This window comes from Rhinatrema bivittatum, chromosome 2 (genome assembly GCF_901001135.1).
Source record: "Rhinatrema bivittatum chromosome 2, aRhiBiv1.1, whole genome shotgun sequence".
In the NCBI taxonomy this organism is placed as follows: Eukaryota; Metazoa; Chordata; class Amphibia; order Gymnophiona; family Rhinatrematidae; genus Rhinatrema; species Rhinatrema bivittatum.
The window spans coordinates 73224407-73249437 of NC_042616.1; the positions used below are offsets into that span (position 1 = coordinate 73224407).

Consider the following 25031-nt stretch of genomic DNA (forward strand, 5'->3'; position numbering starts at 1 on the left):
TGGGGGAAGTCAGGAGTGAGGGTCAGGCAGCTCCCCCCTGTCTGTGAAGCCAGCCTCTCACTAGTAATGCAGGGAGGGAGCTGTCTCAGACTTCACCATCCTCCCCCCCCCCCCCACCCACACATCATTCACTAGCTGGGACATGGGGGAAGTCAGGAGTGAGGGTCAGGCAGCTCCCCCCTGTCTGTGAAGCCAGCCTCTCACTAGTAATGCAGGGAGGGAGCTGTCTCAGACTTCACCATCCTCCCCCCCCCCCCCTCACCCACACACCATTCACTAGCTGGGACATGGGGGAAGTCAGGAGTGAGGGTCAGGCAGCCCCCCCCTGTCTGTGAAGCCAGCCTCTCACTAGTAATGCAGGGAGGGAGCTGTCTCAGACTTCACCATCCTCCCCCCCCCCCTCACCCACACACCATTCACTAGCTGGGACATGGGGGAAGTCAGGAGTGAGGGTCAGGCAGCTCCCCCCTGTCTGTGAAGCCAGCCTCTCACTAGTAATGCAGGGAGGGAGCTGTCTCAGACTTCACCATCCACCCCCCCCTCACCCACACACCATTCACTAGCTGGGACATGGGGGAAGTCAGGAGTGAGGGTCAGGCAGCTCCCCCCTGTCTGTGAAGCCAGCCTCTCACTAGTAATGCAGGGAGGGAGCTGTCTCAGACTTCACCATCCTCCCCCCCCCCCTCACCCACACACCATTCACTAGCTGGGACATGGGGGAAGTCAGGAGTGAGGGTCAGGCAGCTCCCCCCTGTCTGTGAAGCCAGCCTCTCACTAGTAATGCAGGGAGGGAGCTGTCTCAGACTTCACCATCCTCCCCCCCCCCCCCTCACCCACACACCATTCACTAGCTGGGACATGGGGGAAGTCAGGAGTGAGGGTCAGGCAGCTCCCCCCTGTCTGTGAAGCCAGCCTCTCACTAGTAATGCAGGGAGGGAGCTGTCTCAGACTGGTATCAGGGTTAGGGCACTGTGTGCAGGAAGATCACAACACTCCTGGTATTAATAGGGATAGGGCACTGTAAGAGATGACTGTAGTAGATTGAATAAAGATCTGATGTTTCTGCTCTCCTCACACCAAACAAAAACAACACACAAGCAGAGAAGCCCTTCTTACAAAGCTGAGCTAGTGAGTTAAGTAGGAGGAAAAGTAAACATACTGGTGCCAGTGTGGCTACTTAAAAAATACACTTACCAACAATCAATTACATATATTTGAACTGTGTACAGTTCCAGCCAGGACCACCTTTCTAAAATGCACAGTGATTGGCAAATTCAACATGCACTAGCATTTCAGGTGCCTGCTAACAAAAATAATAAACAAACAAGTTCTAGTCACGTGAGTGCTGATCATTACATTACTTTTTTTGTCAAGCTTCCAACTGTTTCCATTTCACATCCCCCCAACCATATTGGTAACATCAATAGATAAGAGCACAGCCAGCCAATAGGAATACATACATACATATTCATTCCTAAGTGACCTTTACTGACCTGGGAAGTGTGAACACTTTGTTTCATTTTCTGTTGGTGTTCGTTAGTTTCCAGTTCCATTTCCCATCCCCCCAACCATCACCTCAGTGGTAACCTTGGTAACATCAATAGATAAGAGGGCAGCCAGCCAATAGGAACACATATTCATTCCTAACTGACCTTCAGTGACCTGGAAAGTGTTTATTTGTATCATTTTCAGTTAGTGCGCATTAAATCGAGTTAGTGCGCACTAACGGGGAGTTAGTGCGCACTAACTCGAGTTAGTGCGCACTAACACGATTTAACGATTTTTAACGATAAATCATTAGAATTTCTATTGTATCGTGTTCTATAACGATTTAAGACGATATAAACATTATCGGACAATAATTTTAATCGTTGAAAAACGATTCACATCCCTAATGGTTAAGGCTACTCCACAGGGCAGGATGGGAGGGAGGGAATTATAATGGTAAAGCAATGAGTGGATGGATTCTGTTTTTGATTTGGAAATGTGTACTACCATTATATGATAAATGTATGATATTATATCTGGTTCCTGTCTTTGTAACTCATTGTTTCAAAAATCTAATAAACATGTTTACAAAAAAAAAAAAAAAGAGTATATAATTCAAGTGGGTACCTGAGGCAACAGGACATAAATTGAATTGCCCAAAGTCCCAAGAAGTGTGAGCAGAGAAACTGGGATTCAAACCCTAATCACGCCCATTACTCTACCCTCTAGGCCATTCTGTTTAACATGGTTTACATATTACATTGACCTTTAAGAGAGGAGATTGTAATTCTTCAATTTGATTGCCAAAATATTGGGGGTGGAGGGGAGAGGATGGGGAGGGAGGAAGACCTATGGGCCCATACTCCTGATGTTTTAAGTACCTAGCAACACTTCTGGTAAACAGCAGTCTTATGTTACTCAGACAACTTTGTCTAGTTAACTATACATCATATTTTAGCAAATACGGTTTCTGGTTGAATATCTGGATAAAATTACCCAAAGTTGTCTGGATAATTTTTCCTGTAAATGGAAAGCTGAATATTGACATCTATGAAATTGTACAAACACATACACACATACATGTAACAGAGCAACCCAAAAATCCTTTGCAATTAACTTGGACCTGGGAGCATATCCATGGGTTATCCCCTCACCTGCTTCTCAACAATCTTATGTAGAGCCACAAGAGGGATAATGTGTTCCTCAGTACCTGCAGATGGCTGGATTCACCAATTTGGAAGACACCACTCCACTTCTGTAACCTGGCCATTGCTTCTAATGCAGCTAATTCTTCTCTATGGTGCTGGCGCCACTCTTTTATCTGCCCCCTTGGTGGCTCAAACAGCTCGTCATGTAAAAACATGCAGCCACGGATAAAGAGGAGAAGTGCCAGCACCAGTAAAGAGGAATTTCTGAGTCTGCATCCTTAAAGGTTCAGAGCCACATAGGCCAGCAATGATCTCAATGCCTCCAACTTTAAGGGGACAGGCTCTGTGCATCTAGCATTTGCTTGAGATGCTTCTCTTGCACCAAGTCCATATCCAGTCAGCACTGCTGTTGCCCAGCCCACTGGTTGACAAATCCAATGTGCAACATCTTACCTCCTGACACCCTGTGTGATCCACCACCTTATCCTGTTCATAAGCCAGCCCTGTACTCAGACAGTAAAGAGTAGAAGTTGTAGGTCTATCTGCAGGGTAAGGAGTTGGGGCAGGTGGGTGATGTGTCCATCTCAAGAGACATCTCAGAGCAGAAAGAATGAAGCAGAGAAAGGTAGAAGGGACCCCCAAAGCAAGACTCTTCTGCATAGAAGGGCCAAACTGGAGCTGAAGCCAAAGAAAACTTAAAAACATACTGAAGCTGTGGGTAACCCATTAATGCAATGTCTATTTCATTTTTCCAGTGCCAGAGAAACTATGGAAATGGACATGGGAAATTCCTGGGTAATAACTGATGGAACAAACCAGCAGCAGTTATCTGCACACTGTGTGCGAGGATGTCTGTCTTTCTCTATGTATGCATATCCACACCTACTTAAAGTCACCTAAAGCTGGTGGTGTGGGGGGTGTCGTCAAAGTCTCCTGCTCTAACATGGCATGTTTGAATTTGAATTTTAGATTTTAAGACTTGCCTTCCTAAACTCAAATTCAAGGCAAGTTACATTCATGTATAGTAGGTACTTCCATGCTCTGGGGGGCTTACAAAAGGGGCATTTTCCAAGCCATAGTAAACAGTGTTTATTGTGCGGTAAATGTATTACTCATAGATAACATGCAGAATTTCATATTCTGCTTTAACTGTAACTTAAGAATCCTGGTATAATGCAGATATGTTAATGAGCTGATTTAATTGCAAATGAATGCAATTAACGCATTGAAGTTGAAATTATATCCTAATGAAATAACACAGCTTGCCCTAAACTTCACAAGCCAGGTTGCTTGATGAAAGGTAACTGCGTCACAAAAGATGTAGATACATTTTCACCAGGAGCATCGGAATGCTAATGTGTATCCCGATGCTCATGGGTCTTTCTTTAAAGATGGGCTTTCTGACAATGTGGGCTCAAACCACACCCCCTACCTCAGCTGGGGCGCTTAAATCCATGGGAAGTCTAGTGAGACCCCCAATCCCTCCCCCTCCACTTCACCTAAAGTGACAGAAGTGTACAAAATAAAAATAAATTTGGGCCATTACCAACAAGGACCAGCTCCCCCCCCCAAGTCATAACCCTCTTTTTAAGTCAAAAAAAGAGATCCCCCACCCTTTGGACCTCCTTTTTTCCATGGGCCCCCAAACGCCCCCTGGTGGTCCAGCAGTATCCGAAGTGCCTCCTATTGCTCTGGCTCTAGAGTTGCCATTTTCAAAATGGCACCAGCAGGCTTTGGACACCCTTTTGTACCTTCATAAGAAGGGGCAACAGTGCATCTGAGGCTAAACAGCCACCATTTTCACAATGGAACCACCAGAGCTGAGCACTATGGGTGCACTCCAAGCACCGCTGGACCACTAGGTATTTTGAATAAGTGGTCAGAGAGAGTTGGGGCAAGGGGGTTCTCTTTTTAGACACAAAAGGGATGGAGTTTGCGACTGAGTTGGTGTTTCTGGGGATGGCAGCAGCACAAACATTTTTTTGTACACTTTTGCCCCTTCAGGGGGCAGCAGGGGAGTGGGACATAGGGTGTTACTAGACTCCCTGGATGTAGACAATATGGCTAGGAGGGGTCTAGGAGCCACATGGTCCTCTTAAAAGATGGCAGCCCTAGGATGTGGGGCCACCATTACATGGTGCCATGATATTTTTCTGCAGGGAAAATAATAGCATGGAATTCCCTAGCCTAAGTTATTTGGTACTGCAGGTTAGTGAATCCTGTGGTATTTTCCCTGTCTCTGGGAATAACGCTCGTTTGCAGTATCTGTAAATCTACACACGAAACTGCTTCTGTAATACTTTTATATGTACAATCCCTGGAGGAAATTTTCAAAAAAGCCACGTTTTATTCATGTAAATTCTTTTGAAAACTACCACCCGTAAAGTTAGAATTATACTTATTATTTTGGATATAAATATGGAAATAAACTCCATTATACTTTTGCAGAATTGTTCTAGTTATATTGGTCTACAAGAAAACTTGGTTCTTTGCAGGTAATGATACCTTTTGTTGGACAATATAAAAATTAGCTAAAGATGTTTAGAGACCTCTTCAGGTACTGTGAGCAACATTTGAAGACATCTGAATTGAAATAATCAGAGAAAGAACAGAGACGTATGGATGTAAAATTTTCAAGGAGCTTAAAAAAATAGATAAAGCGTAGACTGTATTTAATTATGTAAAACTCAAGACATTCAAATGTCTGATGCCCTTTCTGGTCCCATTCATGCACCAGAAATGTAAAGGTGAATGCAAATGCTCTTCCGATGAATTTGCTGATAAATGTTGGACAATGCGTTTTTAGATCATCTTTATGTTTCCCTGGATAGCAAGGGAGTTCATCCCACTGAGTTCAGCAACACGTTTCATTATGTTGTTCTCTTTTGTAGAAAAAAATATTATTTGTACCTCCTGTTTCATTGAATAGATTTGACATGGACAAAGGATCTATTTTATACAGGCTGAGCAGGCCATGGCCAATTTAGCCCGTAACATTGGCTGATGAAAGCTGCCAAGTCCTAGGCAGAGTGGTCTTTAGTAAATGAAAGGGTGCCCATACTTTCCATCACAAGAGGAACACGTTCCAGTTTTCCACCCTTCAAAATTCCCTCAACCTTAGCAACTACTATTGTAAGAGGCAGGAATTAGCCAACAAACTTGCTCCTCACAACCTCCCCAGAACAAACAATGGGGCTGAAATGTGCTGTTTTTTTTCCCCCCCACAATATATTTCTTATCTCATTTAATCAAACATATATGGACAACATGCCTATTTTTTTTTTTTTTGGGGGGGGGGGGTGGTGTTGGAAGTTGGAGGTTGTAGAAGAGGAAAATAAAGCGCTTCAGGTCAGAGTTATTATTTACACACCCCAAATGTTAATCGGTCTAGGCATTTCATACAGGTGGGATGCTTTACAGTTTAGCAAATAATTTGGGGTACCTAAGCCACATTTCCACTTCCTTCTCCTCTTTTACGCATTCTGATGCTCTTCACTTCAAACCTTCAGCGATGCAGTCTTCGGGGGGAGCACTTTAGACTCTTTGAATTCCTAAGCATCCTGTATTTCAGCTGTAGTCCAAAGCAGCTGCCTTTTACCTCTGCAGCAGTAAATGCAATGAGGCTCTTGTTTATTCTTTCTTGTATTTAGTTTAGTTTATTTTTTTATTGATATTTTTACTGCATAATCAAGATATAAACAGTCTTATTTACAGAAAAAAAACATTAAATCTATAATAGCTTAAAATCTATACTAGTTTTAAAAAAATAAACATCTTTTCAAACTGTGTAGATGCGTAAAGCCTGCAGGTACTTTTCATCTGAAGACTTTGTCAGTTTTCAAAGGGGAAAATTATTGACTTGAAAAAAATATAATTACAGACCTTCACCTGCTAGTTCTATGCATATTTTTTTAAACTTCAAAAGTACAGAATTAAGTGCCAAATCCTTCCCAGCTCCAATCCCAGGAATACCTCTCCTATCTGCATGGAATCTTTCTTATGCATGTTTCTCTGTGCCCAGGCCACAAGGCTCTACATTTTTTATTAACAGATTTATTTATTTATATATATATATTTATTTATTTAATTTATTTATTTACTTATTTTTGGTTTTTTATATACCGATCTTCTTGCATTGGATGCAAATCAAATCGGTTTACATTGAACAATTAAACTTGCTTGAGAGCATTACATATAACAAAGAACATATAAGAATATTAAAATAACACAGTAATTGAAGTATTCATCTTATACAGATGCCTTGCAAAAGACTAATGAAAAATTAACAATAAATAATCAACTAACCGATGGATGCATCGAATGAAATAGGGCAAGAGTGCAAAGGGAGGATAAGCAGAGGGAGGACATGGGGATGGATGAGGAAGGGGAAACAGAGGGTCCAGAAAAAAGGTGGGTTTAATAAGGAGGGTTAGAGGGTGGAATTAAACCATTGGAGCGAACAGAACATAGTTGCTAAGGGAAGTAGATTATGAGTAATCAGGGAAATGCTAGGCTGAATAGCCAAGTTTTCAGTTTTTTCTTGAAGGACTGGTGGCAGGGGTCTTGTCTGAGGTCTTGCCAAAAGTCCAGTGGGGGTCCGGGAGCGACCTCCTGCACTCGGGCCGTATTGCCAGTATTCAAAATGGTGCCAGCGCTACCTTTGCCCTGAGGGCTGGGCCGCCGATAACAAAACGCGAACGGGCCCGATGGGAAAAAACCCACATGTGAATCTGAACCGGAATCCGAACAGATTCCGGTTCCGATTCACATCTCTACCAAGAAGTATAGAGTCATGCATCTGGGTGCAGTAATCCAAAAGAGCTGTATGTGATGGGAGGTGAAGGGTGATTGTGCACAGAGCAAGAGAGGGACCTTGGGGTGATAGTGTCTAGCAATCTGAATATGGCGAAGCAATGTGACAAGGTGATAGCTAAAGACAGAAGAATTCTGGGCTGCATAGCCAGAGGAATAACTAGTAAGAAAAAGGAAGTGATAATCCCCTTGTATAGGTCCTTGGTGAGGCCTCACCTGGAGTACTGTGTTCAGTTCTGGAGACCATATCTCAAAAGGGACATTGGCAGGATGGAGGCTGTCCAGGGAAGGGTGACCAAATTCATGGATGGTCTCCATCAAATGACTTAAGAGGAAAGGTTGAAGGACCTAAATATATATACCCTGGAGGAGAGGAGGTGCAAGGGAGATATGATACAGACCTTCAGATACTTGAAAAGTTTTAATGATGCACAATTAACAAGAGATCTTTTCCATTGGAAAGAAATCTGTAGAACTAAGAGGCATGAAATGAAACACCAGGGAAGATGACTCAGAACCAACATCAGGACATATTTCTTCACGGAGAGAGTGGTGGATGCCTGAAATGCTCTTCTGGAGGAGGAGGTGAATACAAAAACAGTGAAAGAATTCAAAGGGGCATAAGAATATACGAACATAATAAATTGCCATGTTGGGTCAGACCACGGGTTCATCAAGCCCAGCATCCTGTTTCCAACAGAGGCCAAAACCAGGCACAAGAACCTGACAAGTACCCAAACACTAAGAAGATCCCATGCTATTGATGCCAGTAATAGCAGAGGCCATTCCCTAAGTCAACTTGATTAATAGCAGTTAATGGACTTCTCCTCCAAGAACTTATCCAAACTTTTTTGAACCCAGCTACACTAACTGCACTAACCACATTCTCTAGCATGGGATAAACACTGTGGATCCCTAAAGGCTAGAGGATGGAAATGAAGAAATGAGTGCGTGCTGTGTGGGGATAACCTGCTGGTGTGGCGGTTACTACCCTTAACCAATAAGCCTTCATACTGGTGATGCAGCTCCATCAGTGCTCTCTGTTTCAACACAGGGGGAAAAGAGGAAAAGAGGAAGTAGATTAAGACAGCAAACAACAAGAACATTGAATTTTTTCTCTTTCAATCGATTCTAAACGGTCAAGAATTTCTTAGGATATGAGATCCTGGCTGCTGATGTCACTATGTAGATTAGTCCTTGTGGCTAATCAGTATTTATATTAAACGGCCCTCAATAGGAATCTTATTTGCCTGCCATTGTTGCTGTTAAGGTCGAGGAATTTTAGGGAGCTATTAAAATTATTTCTGAATCTTTCCTTATTTGCTGGGTTCATGTACTTTTACTTGGGCTAGTGGTATTGCTTCAGCCTCTTGACCAGTAATTAGGGAAGCTGTCACTATGTAGCCAGGGTTACAGCTTCAGAACTTCTCCAGGTTACCATACCAGTCCTAGTTTTCCTTGGGATGGCTTGGACTGGACTATTAGAATTGAGAGTGGATGGAAGCTGCCATTTTTCCTAAAAAGCTCAATTTTTAAGCTTAAACAGGCTCAAAAGTTGTTTTCCTGAGTGAAAAGTATTCACAAGGTCTGTCCTCTTTCATTCGTACCACCATAAAATTCCTAAATAAACCCCTACCCTCCTGTTGGCATTAACATTCCTCTGTTATAAACCGATATACTAAGGATTTTAATCAAACTTGGGTCAGGGTTCTCAGGTTCCACTCTGGCGAGTGCCACTTGAACTCCATCAATTCTGAGTGATTTTGGGGGGCTTTGACCCCCCCCCCCCAAAACAGAAGGGCTCCATCAGGGCATTCTCTACTTTTAAAATGGACCCCAGAGGTCAGATGGTGGAGTCATCCATGTCTTCTGGGATCCATTATCTGACCCCCAACCTTTATTTTATTTTGATTGTGCTTCATTTGTTTTATTTTTCTGAGAGTTTAGACATCAAACAACCAACTTTGGAGACCTTCTTCGTATCGACGCCTATAGAGCCGGGAGCGAGGGCCACAGAGATAGGAGACAAGGAGCGTGTGTCTCCAATACGGGCCAAGGAAATCTCGCTTAGCCCCGGCACGCCAAAGACCCTGTTCCCCACTCCAGCAGATGAGAGCAGCGGGAGAGGTCGCATTGTCGGTCCTACAAGAGAGCCTCGTCGAGCAGGAAGCTCAGAAGAGAGCAGTCAAGGAGAAGCAAGTGTGGGGGATGGTAAAAAGTTGCTGAGTTTGGAGTTACCTGCTTCCCTGGTGGGAACGTATTTACCTTCACTCTTGGAAAATATCAGCCCCGCTGACCCAGTGCTGGAATTGAATCAGGACAATGTTACTGGGGCCGCGAGAGGAGGTGTGCAGATAACGGAATTAAAATCTTTTTTTAGTTAAACCGGAAAAAAATAACCATAGAATCAATCTGGGATGCCTTGGCCTCAATAGAAAATGCTATAATAAATTTATCAAGATCAACTTTTGAAACAAATAAAAGCAGTCAGAAAAATGAAGAAAGGATCAAAATGAAGAAAGGATCAGTATTCAAGAAAAGAAAACACAAGAAATAGAGGAGAAAGAAAAGATTGAAAAATATCAGCAAAATGTATTACACGTGGAAAATGTTCAAAATAAGAAATTGGAGAACATAGAAAATACTTTGCGGTGTACAAATATCAAAGTGGTAAATTTTCCAATTATACCACAGATATCACCAATAGATCTTTTCAAGAACTACTTAACTGAAAAGCTGAAGATCCCGAAGGAAGCTATTCCATTAATTTATAAGGCCTTTTACTTGCCCTAGAAGCAGCTGGAGAGAGCTCAGGAAAAAACAGAAGAACAAAGTCAATTAAATTTAACAGATTTGCTGGAACAATCTCAGGAAGACTTAATAGTAAAGAGAGATATATTTTTGGTGACATTCGCATTTATAATGGAAAAAAATAATATATTTAGAATGTTCTTTAGAAATAGAACAGAATTATATTACGGGCAAAAAGTGAGGCCCAACATTACTAAGATCACACAGGAAAGGAGAAGGAAGTTTTTAAGTCTGAGAGCTGAGGCTTTAACAATACGTACTAAATTTACAGTTCGATATCCATGCAAATGCTATGTAAAGTATCGTGGTGCCAATTACATCTTTTTTGAACCTTCAGAGTTGAAATTCTTTATAGATACTCACCCAAATGTGACCTGATCAGTACATCTGGCTAAAAAAAAGGCTTTCTGAGTATTTTCCTATTACAAATTTCCTATTTTTCGCTCCCTGTTTTAAGGCTATACTCCCCCCTACATGCCTAGATTAAAGGGGATTCAGTAGTATTTTGCATGATGAATCTGAGAAGATGTTATGGTAAATGTGCTGTAATATACATTAGTGATTTTCCTGTATTGCCCTATCACATTATGTAATTATTTGTAAATTAAAATGCAATTAAAAAAAATATATATATATGATAGCCCCCCCCCCCCCCCCCTTTCTGAGCCACAGATCCTGCTGAAGTCATTTCTGACATCAGCAGGATCATGTCTTAACTTGGTTTGCTGCGCTAGGGCTTCCCCAAATCCCCTGATGCCAATCACCACATTTTCAACTTTTTTTTTTTTAATTTTATCTTTATTCAATTTTCAACCACATTTCAAATTTAATCACAACAGCGCTAAACTTCAGACACTCAATGGTGGGACTAGGATGTCATCAGAGATGCTGGCAGTGACAATGATCCTGCTTACAGCTGACTGCTGCCACTCAGCTGCCTCCTTCCACTCCTTTCTCCGGTGCAGTGCCTGAGATTGCAGCCTACCTACCTTGTCTTGTTCGCAAATGACAACCACTTTCGGGCGCAGCTTCTGTAGTGCTGTCACAGCTGCAAGGGACCAGCAGCTGACGCCTGCTGCTCCGGGTTCCCCAGTCTGCTTTGGTTTTGCCCCTCCAATGCAGTAGACAGCTGCCATCAGCCCATTCCTTCACACAGCTAAGGCTGTCTCAAGCCATAGGGAGCCTGTCACTGACTCCTACGGTTTTTCTGATGTAGGCCTCTCTCCCTCACTCTCTTCTTGCAGGCCTTCAACAGTTTGGACAGCCCTTTTCTTACCACAGGCTCTCCCTTAGGCTCTCTCACTGGTATTTAGACCCTGCCTTTAAGGTGTCCCAACTCTTTTGGTCCTTCAACTTTCAGGACTCTTCCACACCTGGCCAGGTAATCCATTTTGTTTTTATTTAACTTTAGGCATCCTATTTACACCTGGGAGTGGGAAGGTAATTTTCTGAGTCACCACTGTTTGCTTTATATTTTATAGATTAATTTGACTTGACCTGTTTATATTATACTGTATTTACCTTTATAGTGTATCTGTGTTGTTTTTATTGAACACCACTGTGATGTGATGATGAACTGCAGTATATTAATAAATAAACTAAACACTTAATAATTGATTTTCTAAGCTTTCCACTTTTATCCAGTATTTTGTAAAACACTTTCCTATTGCACAGTCTTTCATTTCTAAGTCCCATTTTCCCCACAACAGCCATTTTCAGACAGAAAAGTAGAAGACCGCAGAGTTTATAAATTATTTTCTTAGGCAGCTGAACCTTCTGTTTGAAATCTACTTAAAATTCTGACTTTTTCTCAAAAACTTCTGAAGGCAAAACACTTTCAATAAGTAAACCTTATACCACAATAGACCACTGTGACAGAACATGTACTCCACAGCCTCAGAACACCTTAAGGACCGGATCCAATTATCTGGCCCGGTCCACCTTAAGGCATAATGCTGCAAGGAATTATGACTTCAGGAAAGACCCCATACTAGGGAATAAGAGTGCAGGCCCAGGAGGAGGAAGGCAGGCCCCGAGACTCCAGGAGAAGGCAACCTGATTGTGAGTAAGAATGGCGAGGCAGCCCCTTAGAATAGCTGGCTTGTATTTTGTGAGTATTATAAGGGAAGGCTGCCCCTTCAGCATAGCTGGACTATTTGAGTTTGTGTGAAGGATTTGGAATTATTAAGTGTGTATGATGACATCTTTGCATCTAAATAAAAAACTTAAAAAACGCCTTGAATGCACATCTCTGTGTGATAACCACTTATGGCACTAGTTTTAATCATTTACCAAAAAACAATGTACTTGTGCATGTGACAAAACATTTGCCATTGTTTTTGACTTCTTTATGGTACAAATAAAAACCCAAATCAAACAGTTTTAAGATGTCATTGCCATCACTTAACAACAATTGGCACAAGGCTATTGCTTCTGCTGCTATACAGCAAACACAGAAGTAAGTTTCAATTCCCAGCAGAGTAGAAAAAAAGCCCTTTTATGACACTGTCAGCATTTCAACAGTATGAAGGAGTATGGACCTAATGCCTCAAAACATTGGCCTTATTTTCAAAAGCATTTCCACATTTAAAATTGGTTTTATCCATGTAAATGCTCTTTACCCATGTCATTGGGGTTTTATAATTGGTACAATATATACCTTTGAATTGTCCATAGCCTTTATCCACGTACGTGCACTTTAAGCGCGTAAATAGCTTTTGACAATTGCTATGATAGTATGTTACATTTACGTGTGTAACTCCTTTGAAAATTCACCTGATTATTTTTGGTAAATGATTAAAACTAGTGCTATAATAAGAGCTCTGTGCAGGAGCCTTCCACAATTGTAGTGTAAGGGTTACCGGCTTTATGACTAACGTTGCACTATGTACATTGTACAATATCTAAAAGGTGGTTTTTGTAAGACATAATTATCTGTTACAGTGCCCTCACATTCTTCATTTCTAGTAAGACAAATATTAAACCATCTTCTCAGGAAAGAGCATTAACCCCTATCAATAAACACATGGAGAAATGCTGTTCCACTGGTAAAATGTACTTCCCGTTCTCTCTGAACTTTAAGGTATATGCATACCTTTTCAGTTCCATTCAAAGGAAGGAAACTTACAGGAATTCTGTCCATCAAATACTTATTATGTGCACATGTATTTTATAAAACAAAACCTGAACAGTCACAGTGAAGCACTGGAATCTACTGAGATCTCTATTTGCAGTGTACTCTCTCTCGTCATGTAGTTAATTCCACTCAATATTAATTTTACACTTCTAAAGCATGGTGAAATAAAAGTCATATGACTTTGCCATCAGGTCAAACAAAGTAGTACTTGCAAAGTGCTCTTTCCTGATGATCTGCAGTTCTTTAATTTTTAATTAATAGTTGAGACTTATTCCTCACACTTTATGATGGAGAAAAAAAAAACATTTGAAGAAGACTGATCTTGAAGAGAGAAAGCGCGATTTAATTAAAATTATTATTGCTTCTACAGGGTGAACTTTGGGGAAAAAGAAAACAAATCATGCCTATCATAAAAGAAAATCTTCTTTATCATGGCCTAAAACACATATTTGGAAGGTGCAGAAGGTGCCATAGACACTCCATTAATGTTCTCCATTCTACCCAGAGATGCCCTCAATCTTATTTACAAAAATATATTTACATTCTTTATTCATCCTTCAAAAAACTCAAACTTGAATACACTTACTGTTTTAACTCAGAGAAGAGAGTAATCATGATGGTGCAGTACCTATTATAATCTGCGAACATTTCTTTAATACCACCCATGACAAAGCAGTTCATCAAGTAGCTATCAAAAGTCTTTTGTTCATCGCATTGATCAAACATTTCTTGAGGTTATGTCTGGAGGGCCTGCAAACCTCTAGATTTTTCTTTTATTCTTCCGATTTTCCTTGACATAAGGAAATTTAATATGTATCAAGTGAGCTACTGCAGTATTAATTTCTTTTCAGATACAGCGGTATGTTGTATTCCCATTTCCCCCAAGGCTGGATACAGGCACAGAGGATGCACACTTCCATGTATGTCACCTGGAGGATGATTTCAAGATCATAGTTTTTACTATCTGATTCAGAGGCCTGTGGGGGCAATTATAGCAGGGGATTCAAAATTGCTCCCTCAGCTCTCTCCACACTCCCATCCCGCCCCCCTCCAAGCCACCAGTAGTTCTTAACCCCCCCCACACACCTGCCTCCCCCTCCCCCCCCCCAAGTCTACAGCAATCTCATTCCCTCAACCCTCTCTCTCCAAGACACAAAAGAACATGGAACCCATATGTTATTAGGCTATTGTGACATGTAATGGGTACAGGCTTGGCTCTCAGAAAGCCATGATTAAACACTACTCAAACAGTAACAATTCTACTTATGAAAGGCCAACACTGCAAATATTATATCGGACTCTAAAACACATCTGAAGAAGAGACCTATGCAGTTTTAAAAGCTTTTGCACAATATTTTTAGGAGCATAATTTTTCTTTTTCTTTTATAGGTATTTTATACAGTAGTGTTGCCTTTTCATACATAGAGATGTTACTGCTTGAGTACTGGCTTTGCAACTAGTGCTGTTTTTGGTATGGGAGTTTACTATATTGCAATTGATTATTCATGACTTGCTGAGGTCCAAATCCACACCCATTACATGTACAATAGGTAGGGATGTGAATCGGGCTTCTGACAGTTGAAAATATCATATGATATTTTCAAAATCGTCAGAAATCGGGGGCTCCCTGAAACCGATAGGAAAACCCCACGAAATTGTTCGTGGGGGTTCTCTTATCGTTTTGGGGGAGGGGGGAAAAACGGCACACAAAAATAACCCCTAAACCCACCCCGACCCTTTAAAATGAATCCCTTAGCTTCCCCCACCCTCTCGACCCCCCAAAAACCTTTTACAGGTACCTGGTGGTCCAGTGGGGGTTCCAGGAGCGATCTCCTGCTCCCGGGCCGTCGGCTGCCACTAATCAAAATGGCGCCGATGGCCTTTTGCCCTTACCATGTGACAGGGTATCCATGCCATTGGCCGGCCCCTGTCACATGGAGGGAGCACTGGATGGCCGGCGCCATCTTTAAAAATGGCACGGGCCATCTACTGCTCCCCTCTTTATCCCTGCCAAGTGGCATCCCATTCCCCTCTCCCTCCTTCTGCCTCTCCTCCCTCCTATGCTCCTCCTTGCCACTCTTTCTGCGGTGGCAGCAGCAATAGGTGAAGAAACTTAAAATCAACACAGGGCCAGTGAGCCATGCGGCAACCTCTACATATTTCCTACACAAGCTTAATCATTGTCCTATCCTGAAAGCATGAGCGACTGGGGGTCCCCAGAACAGTCTTGGGAGCCACTTCCCTTGGTCCTTCAGGCTTGCACACCCTCCTCAATTCATCTTCAGGCTCATAGACTCCCCCTGAGCTTTTATAATTAAACTCAACTATCATTAAGTTCCCAGAACAATCCTGTAAAATCACATAAATGGACACCAGACATTTAAATATTAAATTTTGTTTTGCAAAATATATGTTTCAGAAATCCTGTCAAAGTGTCTTATGAATATATGTTCTGAAATTTTAGACTACAAAAAAAAAAAAAGATCCCATGAAATACCTAAATTTATCAATTAAAAGGTATTCATACTGCACTGGTTGAAGGTAATCTCTGAAATGCCTGGATGAGGTGAATTGGAAATTTTTCCCCTTTACTACTCACCATAGGAAAAAAATTCAAATTATGTTGTCACTTCAATTATAGTGACACAAAGTCCCTCGATTACCAGGCATTTTGTGAAGTAACAACAAATCCTGCAAAAAAAAATATCACTCAGAACCTATATAGCAAGCCTGCCATACAACATTAACTCCCAGAACTCAAACAGCAACAACCCTGCATCAAAAAGCAACACTGCAAATATTCCATCTGGGCCTAAAACACAATGAATACACCATCGGGAAAATAATACAAGCTGGACTATTACAGATCCCTACACAGAACTTACTTGCTAGCAGAATGCGTATTCTACGTCACACATCACAGAGCCTTACCAAATACAGAATGAGAGATCACAAATTAGAAATAAAAATACGCAGATAAAAAGTGATTCTTCTTTGTTCTGTTGTCCTCTCCAGTTCCCTTCCCCTTTCTGTTCCCTGCAGACAGGAGGAGAGGGGCATAAGAGAGGAGGAGCGGCTGAGTCAGGGAAGGTTCTTCTTTGCTTTGCACTGTGTGCTCTGCTCTGTCTGCTCCAGGCTCACACTCACTGCCATCCAGTTCCTTGAATGCTGCCTGGGAGTGAAGGGGCTGAAGTGGGAAGCAGATGGCTGATATCTGCTGCCTGAGATTTTGGGCACTGGTCAACACAGTCGTCGGGGCACAGCCGTGTGTACTCATGCCCATAGGTAAAAGCAGCCTTACTGAAGATGCTGTCTTGGGCCCAACACCTGGGGCAGCTGCCCCCTCATCTGGGCCTGGCTCTGCTGTTCAGTGAGGTAGAAAACACTGCAGCTGTTAAAATAGAAACAGATCTTTCCCTCCGAGCTGCATGTGTATGCAGAGGCACATGTTTACTTTTATCTCATCAGTGACACAATAAATCTGTAACAGTGAGCACACAGATTTAATTGCAGTGTCTCCTATCACATGGAGACAACAAGCAATCACACAGTCCACCTTGTTTTAAATTCTTCGCTGTTAGAGGGAGTGAGGATTGAACACATGGCCCTAGGTGTTTGAGGCCAGGGGATCTTTCCGCGAAGTACAAGGACTCTGAAGCACCAAGAATCCCGTAGTAAACACCATTTAAACTAAGCAAAGTTAGGCAGACTCACCTCTGGAAGCTCCCTATTGGACCATCATTAGAATATAAGATATGCCATATGGATCAGACTAAAGGTCCATCAAGCCCAGTATCCTGTTTGCAATAATGGCCAATCCAGGCTACAAGTAACTGGCATGTACCCAAACATTAAATAGATTCCATGATACTAATGCCGGCAATAAGAGTGGCTATTCCCTATTGATTAATAGCAGATTATGGACTTCTCTTCCAGGAACTTATCCAAACCTTTTTTAAACCCAGCTACACTAGATGCTTTAACCATATCCTCTGCAACAAATTGCAAAGCGTAATTGTGCATTGAGTGAAAAAGAATTTTCTCCAATTTGTTTTAAATGTGCTACTTGCTAACTTCATGGAATGCCCCCTTTTCCTTGTATTATACAAAAGAGTATATAACAGATTCACATTTACCTGTTCAAGTCCTTTAATGGTTTTGCAGACCTCTATCATATGTTAGCCTGAGCCATCTCTTCTCCAAGCTGAACAGCCCTAACCTCTTCAGCCTTTCCTCATTTAGAGCCGTTCCATGCCCATTATCATTATGATCACCCTTCTCTGTACTTTCTCCAGTGTAACTATACCTTTTTTGAGATGCAGCGACCAGAATTGCACACAATATTTAAGGTGCAGTCTCACCATGGAGTAATACAGAGGTATTATGAAATCCTCCACTTTATTTGCCATTTCCTTAATAATAATACCTAATATTCTGATGGCTTTTTTAACCACCACAGCAGATTGAGCTAACGATTTAAATGTAATATAAACTATGATGTTTCCTGGGTGGTAACTCCTAATATGGAACCTAACAATGTGTAACTACAGCATGGATTGTTTTTCCCTATATGCATCACCTTGCACTTGTTCACATTATACTGTATTTCATCTGCCATATGGATGCCCAATCTTCCAGTCTCGCAAGGTCCTCCTGCAATTTATCATAATCAGCATATGATTTCACGACTCTGAATAATTTTGTGTCATCTATAAATTTGATCAACTCACTCTTTGTACTCCTTTCCAGATCATTTATAAATATATCAAAAAGCACCATTCCAAGTACAGATCCCTGAGGCACTCCACTATTTATCTTTTTCCTGTCTTTTAACTAGTCTTTTAATCAGTTTGCAGTCCACAAAAGGACATCGCCTGCTATCCCATGACTTTTTAGTTGTCTTAGAAACCTTTCATGAGGGACTTAGCAAATGCCTTCTAAAAACCCAAATACATCAATTCTACCGGTTCATCTGTATCAACATGTTTATTCACTCCTTTAAAAAAATGTAGCACATTTGTGAGGCCACACTTTCCTTGGGTAAATCCATGCTGGCTGTGTCCCATTAAACCATGTCTATCTATATATTCTATGATTTTATTTTTTATAATAGTTTCCACAATTTTTCCCAGCACTGAAGTCCAGCTCACGGGTCTATAATTTCCCAGATTACATCTGGAGCCCTATTTAAATATTGGGGTTACATTGGTCACCTTCTAGTCTTATGGTAAAATGGATGATTTTAATGATAGGTTGCAAATTACTTGTAATAGGTCTGAAATTTTACATTTTATTTCTTTCAGAACCCTGGGGTGTAAACTATCTGGTCCAGGTGATTTGCTTCTCTTCAGTTTTTTAATCTGGCCTACTACATCTTCCAGGTTCACCATGTTTTAGTTCAGTTCATCCGTGTCCCACATGGAGGGCTGTATATAAGAAGCTCTAACCGGACACACTTTTGATAGTCCAACAGCCCATACAGAGTTCGCTCCATGATTTTCTATTGTCTGGCCCTGTTCCTGCATTTTCTGGTTCTTACTCTGCTTCAGGCAGAAGAATGCTCATTCCTGGATGCCCAGCCTCTCTGAGATATGCCCCTGCCCGGGTACTGTACCCTCTTCTTCATCTCAGCGGAGTAGACCATAAAAGTTTGAACCAGCCCAAACCAGAGGCAAAGTTACCCAGATAATTTTTTTTCTCTCTGTGAATCATACATGCTGTTTCAAGATGGATTAGTCACAAAAGACTTATTCTGGCTTTTCTTGACTCCATGGCAAAACTCTTGTGGAACCCAGAAAAAATCTGATAGCTTGACTATGCCTCTAGGAAATGATTCTCACCTATGGAGAGACAAGGAACATATAACCATGGTCAGGCATGACTCCATGCTGGCAATTGGATTTACAGTATAGGCTTTTGTCAAACAGCAACAGATTCACTTCTGTGGTTCTGATCCAGAACCACAGAAGTGAATCTGCCATAGAAGATTCAAAGACTCATTCATAATGGTTCTAGCTGATCCAGCCCATCCAGCAACTCCAGAGTTCCAGGCAATGCCACTAGAGGTGTTAGCCCAACAAACTTTTGTGCCATGTTTCCTTTCATTTCGGGAGTGGGCCATTTTGGGTTTACCCCCAGGCATTTTTGTTTTTCATTTAATTTTTTTTAAAAATCCCAAAACCCGTCCCAACCTTTTCCATTTAATTAAATATTCAGCTCCTCCTACCAGATGACCCCCTCTCACTCACCCTCCAGACCCCCCCAGGACTCACCAAAACGTCCCTGGTGGTCTAGAGGGGGCCCAGGAGTGCCCTCCCACTCCCAGCTCGGCAGCTGCCATTATTCAAAATGGCGCCAACTGCCCTTTGTGCCTATCATGTGACAGGGTCTACGAGTACCATTGTTTAGTACCTGTCACATGATAAAGGCAATCAGCGGCCCATGCCATTTTTAATAAGAACATAAGAACATAGGAACATGCCATACTGGGTCAGACCAAGGGTCCATCAAGCCCAGCATCCTGTCTCCAACAGTGGCCAATCCAGGCCATAAGAACCTGGCAAGTACCCAAAAACTAAGTCTATTCCATGTAACCATTGCTAATGGCAGTGGCTATTTTCTAAGTCAACTTAATTAATAGCAGGTAATGGACTTGTCCTCCAAGAACTTATCCAATCCTGTTTTAAACACAGCTACACTAACTGCACTAACTAACTAACGGCTAATGGCTACCACTGGGCTGGGAGAGGGATGGCTACCACTGGGCTTGGGGAGGGATGTCGCTCCCGGACTCCCGCTAGACCACCAGGGATATTTTGGTGAATCCTGGGGGGATGAGAGAGTAGGCAAGGGGGTGAATATTTTACTAAATGAGAGTGTTTGGGGGTGGGTTGTGTTATTTTTTTTAATCAAATATTGCTTTTTTGCTCTCCCCCCAAAAAGAACTATATGAAAAACAGCATGACATTTTGTGCTTTTTTTCTATCCTTTTTCCCCTGAAATGAAACAAAATAGGAAATATTATTGGTATTTTCTATTTTGTTTGAAACAAATGCCCACCACTCCTAGAACTCCAGCATTACAGACAGCACCAAGCTAGCTCCTGCGATGACTCCTCTCTGTGCCAAGCCAGCTCCTGCAACGGCTCCATTCTGCACCGAGCCAGCTTCTAAAGTGGCTCTACTCCAAGACCTGCCAACAAATTCAAAGATTCCATGCAGGCTCTTCCAGCACCGCTTTAAGTTACTGCCAGCTGTTACCATGGCTTTTGTGCCTGCTCTGGAAAATTCCTTTTCAGTAGTTTTGTCATTTCCAGTTCTACCTCTTGCACCAGTGAAATCAGCGCAAACTATTGCCACAGCTCTAATGCCTGCTTGTATATACTGGTGAGCTCTGTCTACTGCCCTATCAACATTAATTCTTGTCCTCTCAACAATGAATTCAGCACTAGTTGTCATTCCAACTTTAGTGCCTATACTTGCATGGGTAAACTCCATGTCAACTGTCTTGTCTACCCAAATTCCAGTCCATGCACCAGTGAAATCAGGACCAGCTATCTCCACAACTTTAGTGTCTGCTATGGAACTCTGAATCAGTTACTTCATCAACCAGAATTCCTCTCCATGTACTATTGAATTCAGTGCTGACTGTCTACATCAGATCCCAGGCCAGGCTCTGTTCCTGCTTTCAACCTGGCAGGGTTTGGCCCATGCCTGCTCTGGACTGTGTCCCTCAAGGTTGGATCTGGAATCCTGGAGGTGTTTTGGTGTGTCTGGAGACTACTCACAAGAGAGGAGGCAATCTGTCAGGGGAAGCAGGGTTTGAACTTGTGACCCTCAGTGGTTAAGGCTAGGGGATCTTGCAGTGGAGTCACAGGGACTCTGAGTCATCAAGAATCTTTTAGTAAATATTAAGCACAGCAAAGTTATAGCGATCTGCCTCAGACTCCCTATTAAACCAGCATTAAGTGTATCACAAATTGAGGGCTGTATATAAGGAGCTATAGCCCAAAAGGAGTTCGCACCATATTTTTGTTTGTTGGCTAGCTTTAGTCCTGCATTTTCTAGTTCCTGCTCTGGTCCCCGGCTACTCTCTTGATTCTTCCTTCAACCTGGACCTCGCCTACTCTCCTGGTTTCTGCTCTGGTCCTGTTCTTCTTTGGTTTCATTCCTGGATCCCACTCTGCTTCAAGGCAGAATAACCCTCACTCCTGGATGCCTTTCTTCTCTGAAGGGTGCCTCTGACAAGAATACCTCTTCTTTGTTCCCAGCAGAGTGGGCCATGACACTTTTTCTTTCAAAATCTGTTAAAAAAATCTTTTCTTAGACTTTGAGAAAGAGCTCCAGAACCACAACCTCTCTGAAATCTGGCAGAGAAATGACTGAATACAAACTAGTGATTGCTCAAAATTACATGCTGCTTTCAGTTTCAGGTTAAAAAAATGAGGAACATTGTCATTCCATGCAGGTGCCAGTTGAATAGGTTGGTTGAAAAAATACTTGACCTAGACTGGTTCTTCTCCTTGTCCCTTTCCACTCCAATTCCATTCTGCCTGGCTTCAGTGGTTTAACATAAGTAGGAAAAAACCCTATAGTTTTGCTTGCCTTCATAGTCTTGAATGGAATCAAAAAATGAATGCAAATGAACATTTTCATTATCACCCCTACTCCTTGATACTCTGTCCTCACTTGGATTTTGGGACTCCATCCTGTCTTCGTACTCTTCTTACCTCTCTCATCACACTTTTAATGTGTCCTCTGATAGATTCTCCTCTATCGCTGTCCCACTATCAACTGGTGTACCCCAAGGCTCCATCCTGGTCCCTCTTCTCTTTATATACTAATTCTCTTGGAGCTCTGAACTGCTTCTTTGGCTTTAAATACCATCTTTATGCTGATGATTTCCAGATTTAACATTCTACACCAGAAATTCATCAGGAATCTAGTCTCAGATCTCAGTCTGGATGTCTGACTTTGCTGCTTGGAAGTTCAACTACCAAAATAAACTCAATATGGCCAAGATAGCTGGACCTACTCACTGGAACAATCTACCATCGGACCTTCGCCTTGAACCTTGCTTACAGACTTTCAAGAAAAAGTTGAAGACTTGGCTATTCACGGAGGCCTTCACCTAAAGTTTCCCAAGCTAAAAATAAAGTTATACGCTACCTTAACTGTAACATACATTTAATGTTCTCCATGCATAATTCTTCAATGCACCACATACTCAATATCTACCCTGTTTGTTGCATACTCACAGTTTATTGATTTTATTTTATTTTATTATTATTATTATTATTATTATTATTATTAGTAGTAGTAGTAGTAGTAGTAGTAGTAGTAGTAGTAACATTATTACTATTACTATTATTATATAATTTATATTTGTATTATTTGTTTTAATGTTTATTGTTCCATGTATACCATGCCCATGGTATTTCTAATTCTGGTTTTCTGTAAACTGAAGCGATATGTACTTGTACATGATCTTCGGTATATAAAAGCTTTTAAATAAATAAAATAAATAAGATAGAACTACTCATCTTTTCCTCCAAATCCATCTCCTTCTTCCCCCTTTCTCTATTTCTGTGGTTAACACTGACATCCTCGATGTCTTCTCAGCCTGTAACCTTGATATTTTTCAACTCTTTTCTCTCCTTGTCTACATATAACCAAAACACTGCTAAACTGTGTCATTTCTTTCTCTAAAACGTTTTTAGTACTTGGAGTTTGTAGAAGCAGTCCTTCATGGTCTTGTTAATGAATTTTTTTAGGTTCAGATGGTTGTCTAACATGACACCCAGATCTCTCACATGTTGGGCACAAATCTCATTGCACAAATCTCATCTTTGGGTGGGTTTCCTCACTCCGAAGGTCATCAAATCTTCACAAGAGAGCACTGTTCTGTTCATACGTCTTACTTTGAATGTCAAAGTGGCCCCTAACCCCTACACTAATACCTAAATCTCACCTCGAGTTACTGGGTGGGCCTCCTATAAAGATATAAATACCTACCTAGGAGCAGCACATTATGACTAGGTGCTCTCTCTGTCTCTGCCTCTGTCTCTCTCATGGTTGTAGAAGGGCCCTGACAGCTAGGCTGGCTCTCCAGGAGCTTAAAACTACTAAAAACAGCATTTGCAAAAACATCACAATGCACAATAAAGCCCTATCACACAGCTTTACACAAATGAAAAAGGTGTAGTTAAAGCCATGTGATATGGCTTCACAAAACTGGGAGCCCAAACTCCTCCTATTTTTCTCATTTGTATCGCACCATGCATTATGGTGCTTTTGCACACGTTAAGGCGTTTTTGCATGTGTTAAGGCGTTTTTGCATGTGTTAAAGGTGCTTAATGCATGCAAAAACACCTTAACGCATGTGAAAATGCCATATAGCACTTTGATAAATGACCCCCTAAATCACATATAACCCCTCTTCTTGAGTCATTACATTGGCACCCTATCTGTTTTTTTATATAGTTTAAGCTCCACTTACTCACCTACAAGAGTCTTCATTCTGTAGCTCCTCATTATCTCTCATTTCTTATCTCTCTCAGTATCCCTTCTTGTGAATGCTGCTCATCTGCAAGTCATTTCTTTCTATGCCCTTCTCCTCTACCTTCAACTCCAGACTCCTTATCTTCCACCCTGGAATAGTCTGAGTTCATGTCTTGCCTTATTCATATCCATTCTGAAAACCCACCTTTTTTAGACAGCTTTTAAATTTTTATCCCCAGTTATCCCAATTACAGATTTATTGATTTTAATCATTTTCTTAATGAACAAAATTCCCAAATATTTTTTTTGTGCTGCATGTTTGCCTTGATTAGACTGTAAAATCTACCTAGTAAGGACTGTTTCTTATATGTTTTTTGTATAGTACTACATTCATCGATTAGTATTAAAGAAATGATACGTAGTAGTAAAGAATATCATACTACTGTCATTGCTTCACACAGACTTGAACCATCTACATGATTTTGAGTATATTTAAATGAAGCAGTGTGGTTGCTGAGATGTGGGCATTATGTTTTGCTTCACTCTGTAAGTTTGAGATAACATTATGATATGAGGATATTCGGAGCATTTCCTTTGTCTAATTCCAGATGTTGGTGACATCAAGAGCATACATTTGTAAATTAAGAATGGCATAATGAGGTTCATGTATATTGTAATAAAGTTGGCAATGTATTGTTTGAATATCTGATTCCGAATGGCAGCCAGTGTAAACAAAAATCACAGTTCTTAAACTTAGGATCTAATTAATTTTATTTACCAGTTTTTTTCTGAATTACTTTCAAGCTGGTAGCTTTACCAGTTTCCAAATATGGATGAATCAAGCCCATAATTAATAGAGGAATACAGCAGAAATTCACAAACTTGCCCTGGTCAGCTAATAGCCAAATGTGGTTTAAAGATATCCACAATTAAGTTGCATGAGATAAATTTGCAAATAATGAGTTTCCAATGCACAGAATGCATACTTATCTGATACATGCTTATTTTACAAAGCCTAGGAATAAGATTTTTAGCAAAAGTATTTTTCAGGTTTGAATTGGAAAATTAGAGCATAAACCACTATTAAGTATGATCAAAATGTTTGTTGTGGCATACTGAAGTATCCTACCAAACACA

General features: G+C 41.3%; 1 protein-coding gene across 3 annotated transcripts in view; it reads right to left on the bottom strand.

Moving 5' to 3' along the window:
- VIPR1 (vasoactive intestinal peptide receptor 1) overlaps positions 1-25031 on the bottom strand; it is a 510641-nt gene that overhangs the window by 108951 nt on the left and 376659 nt on the right. The gene's annotated exons all lie outside the window — the stretch shown is intronic.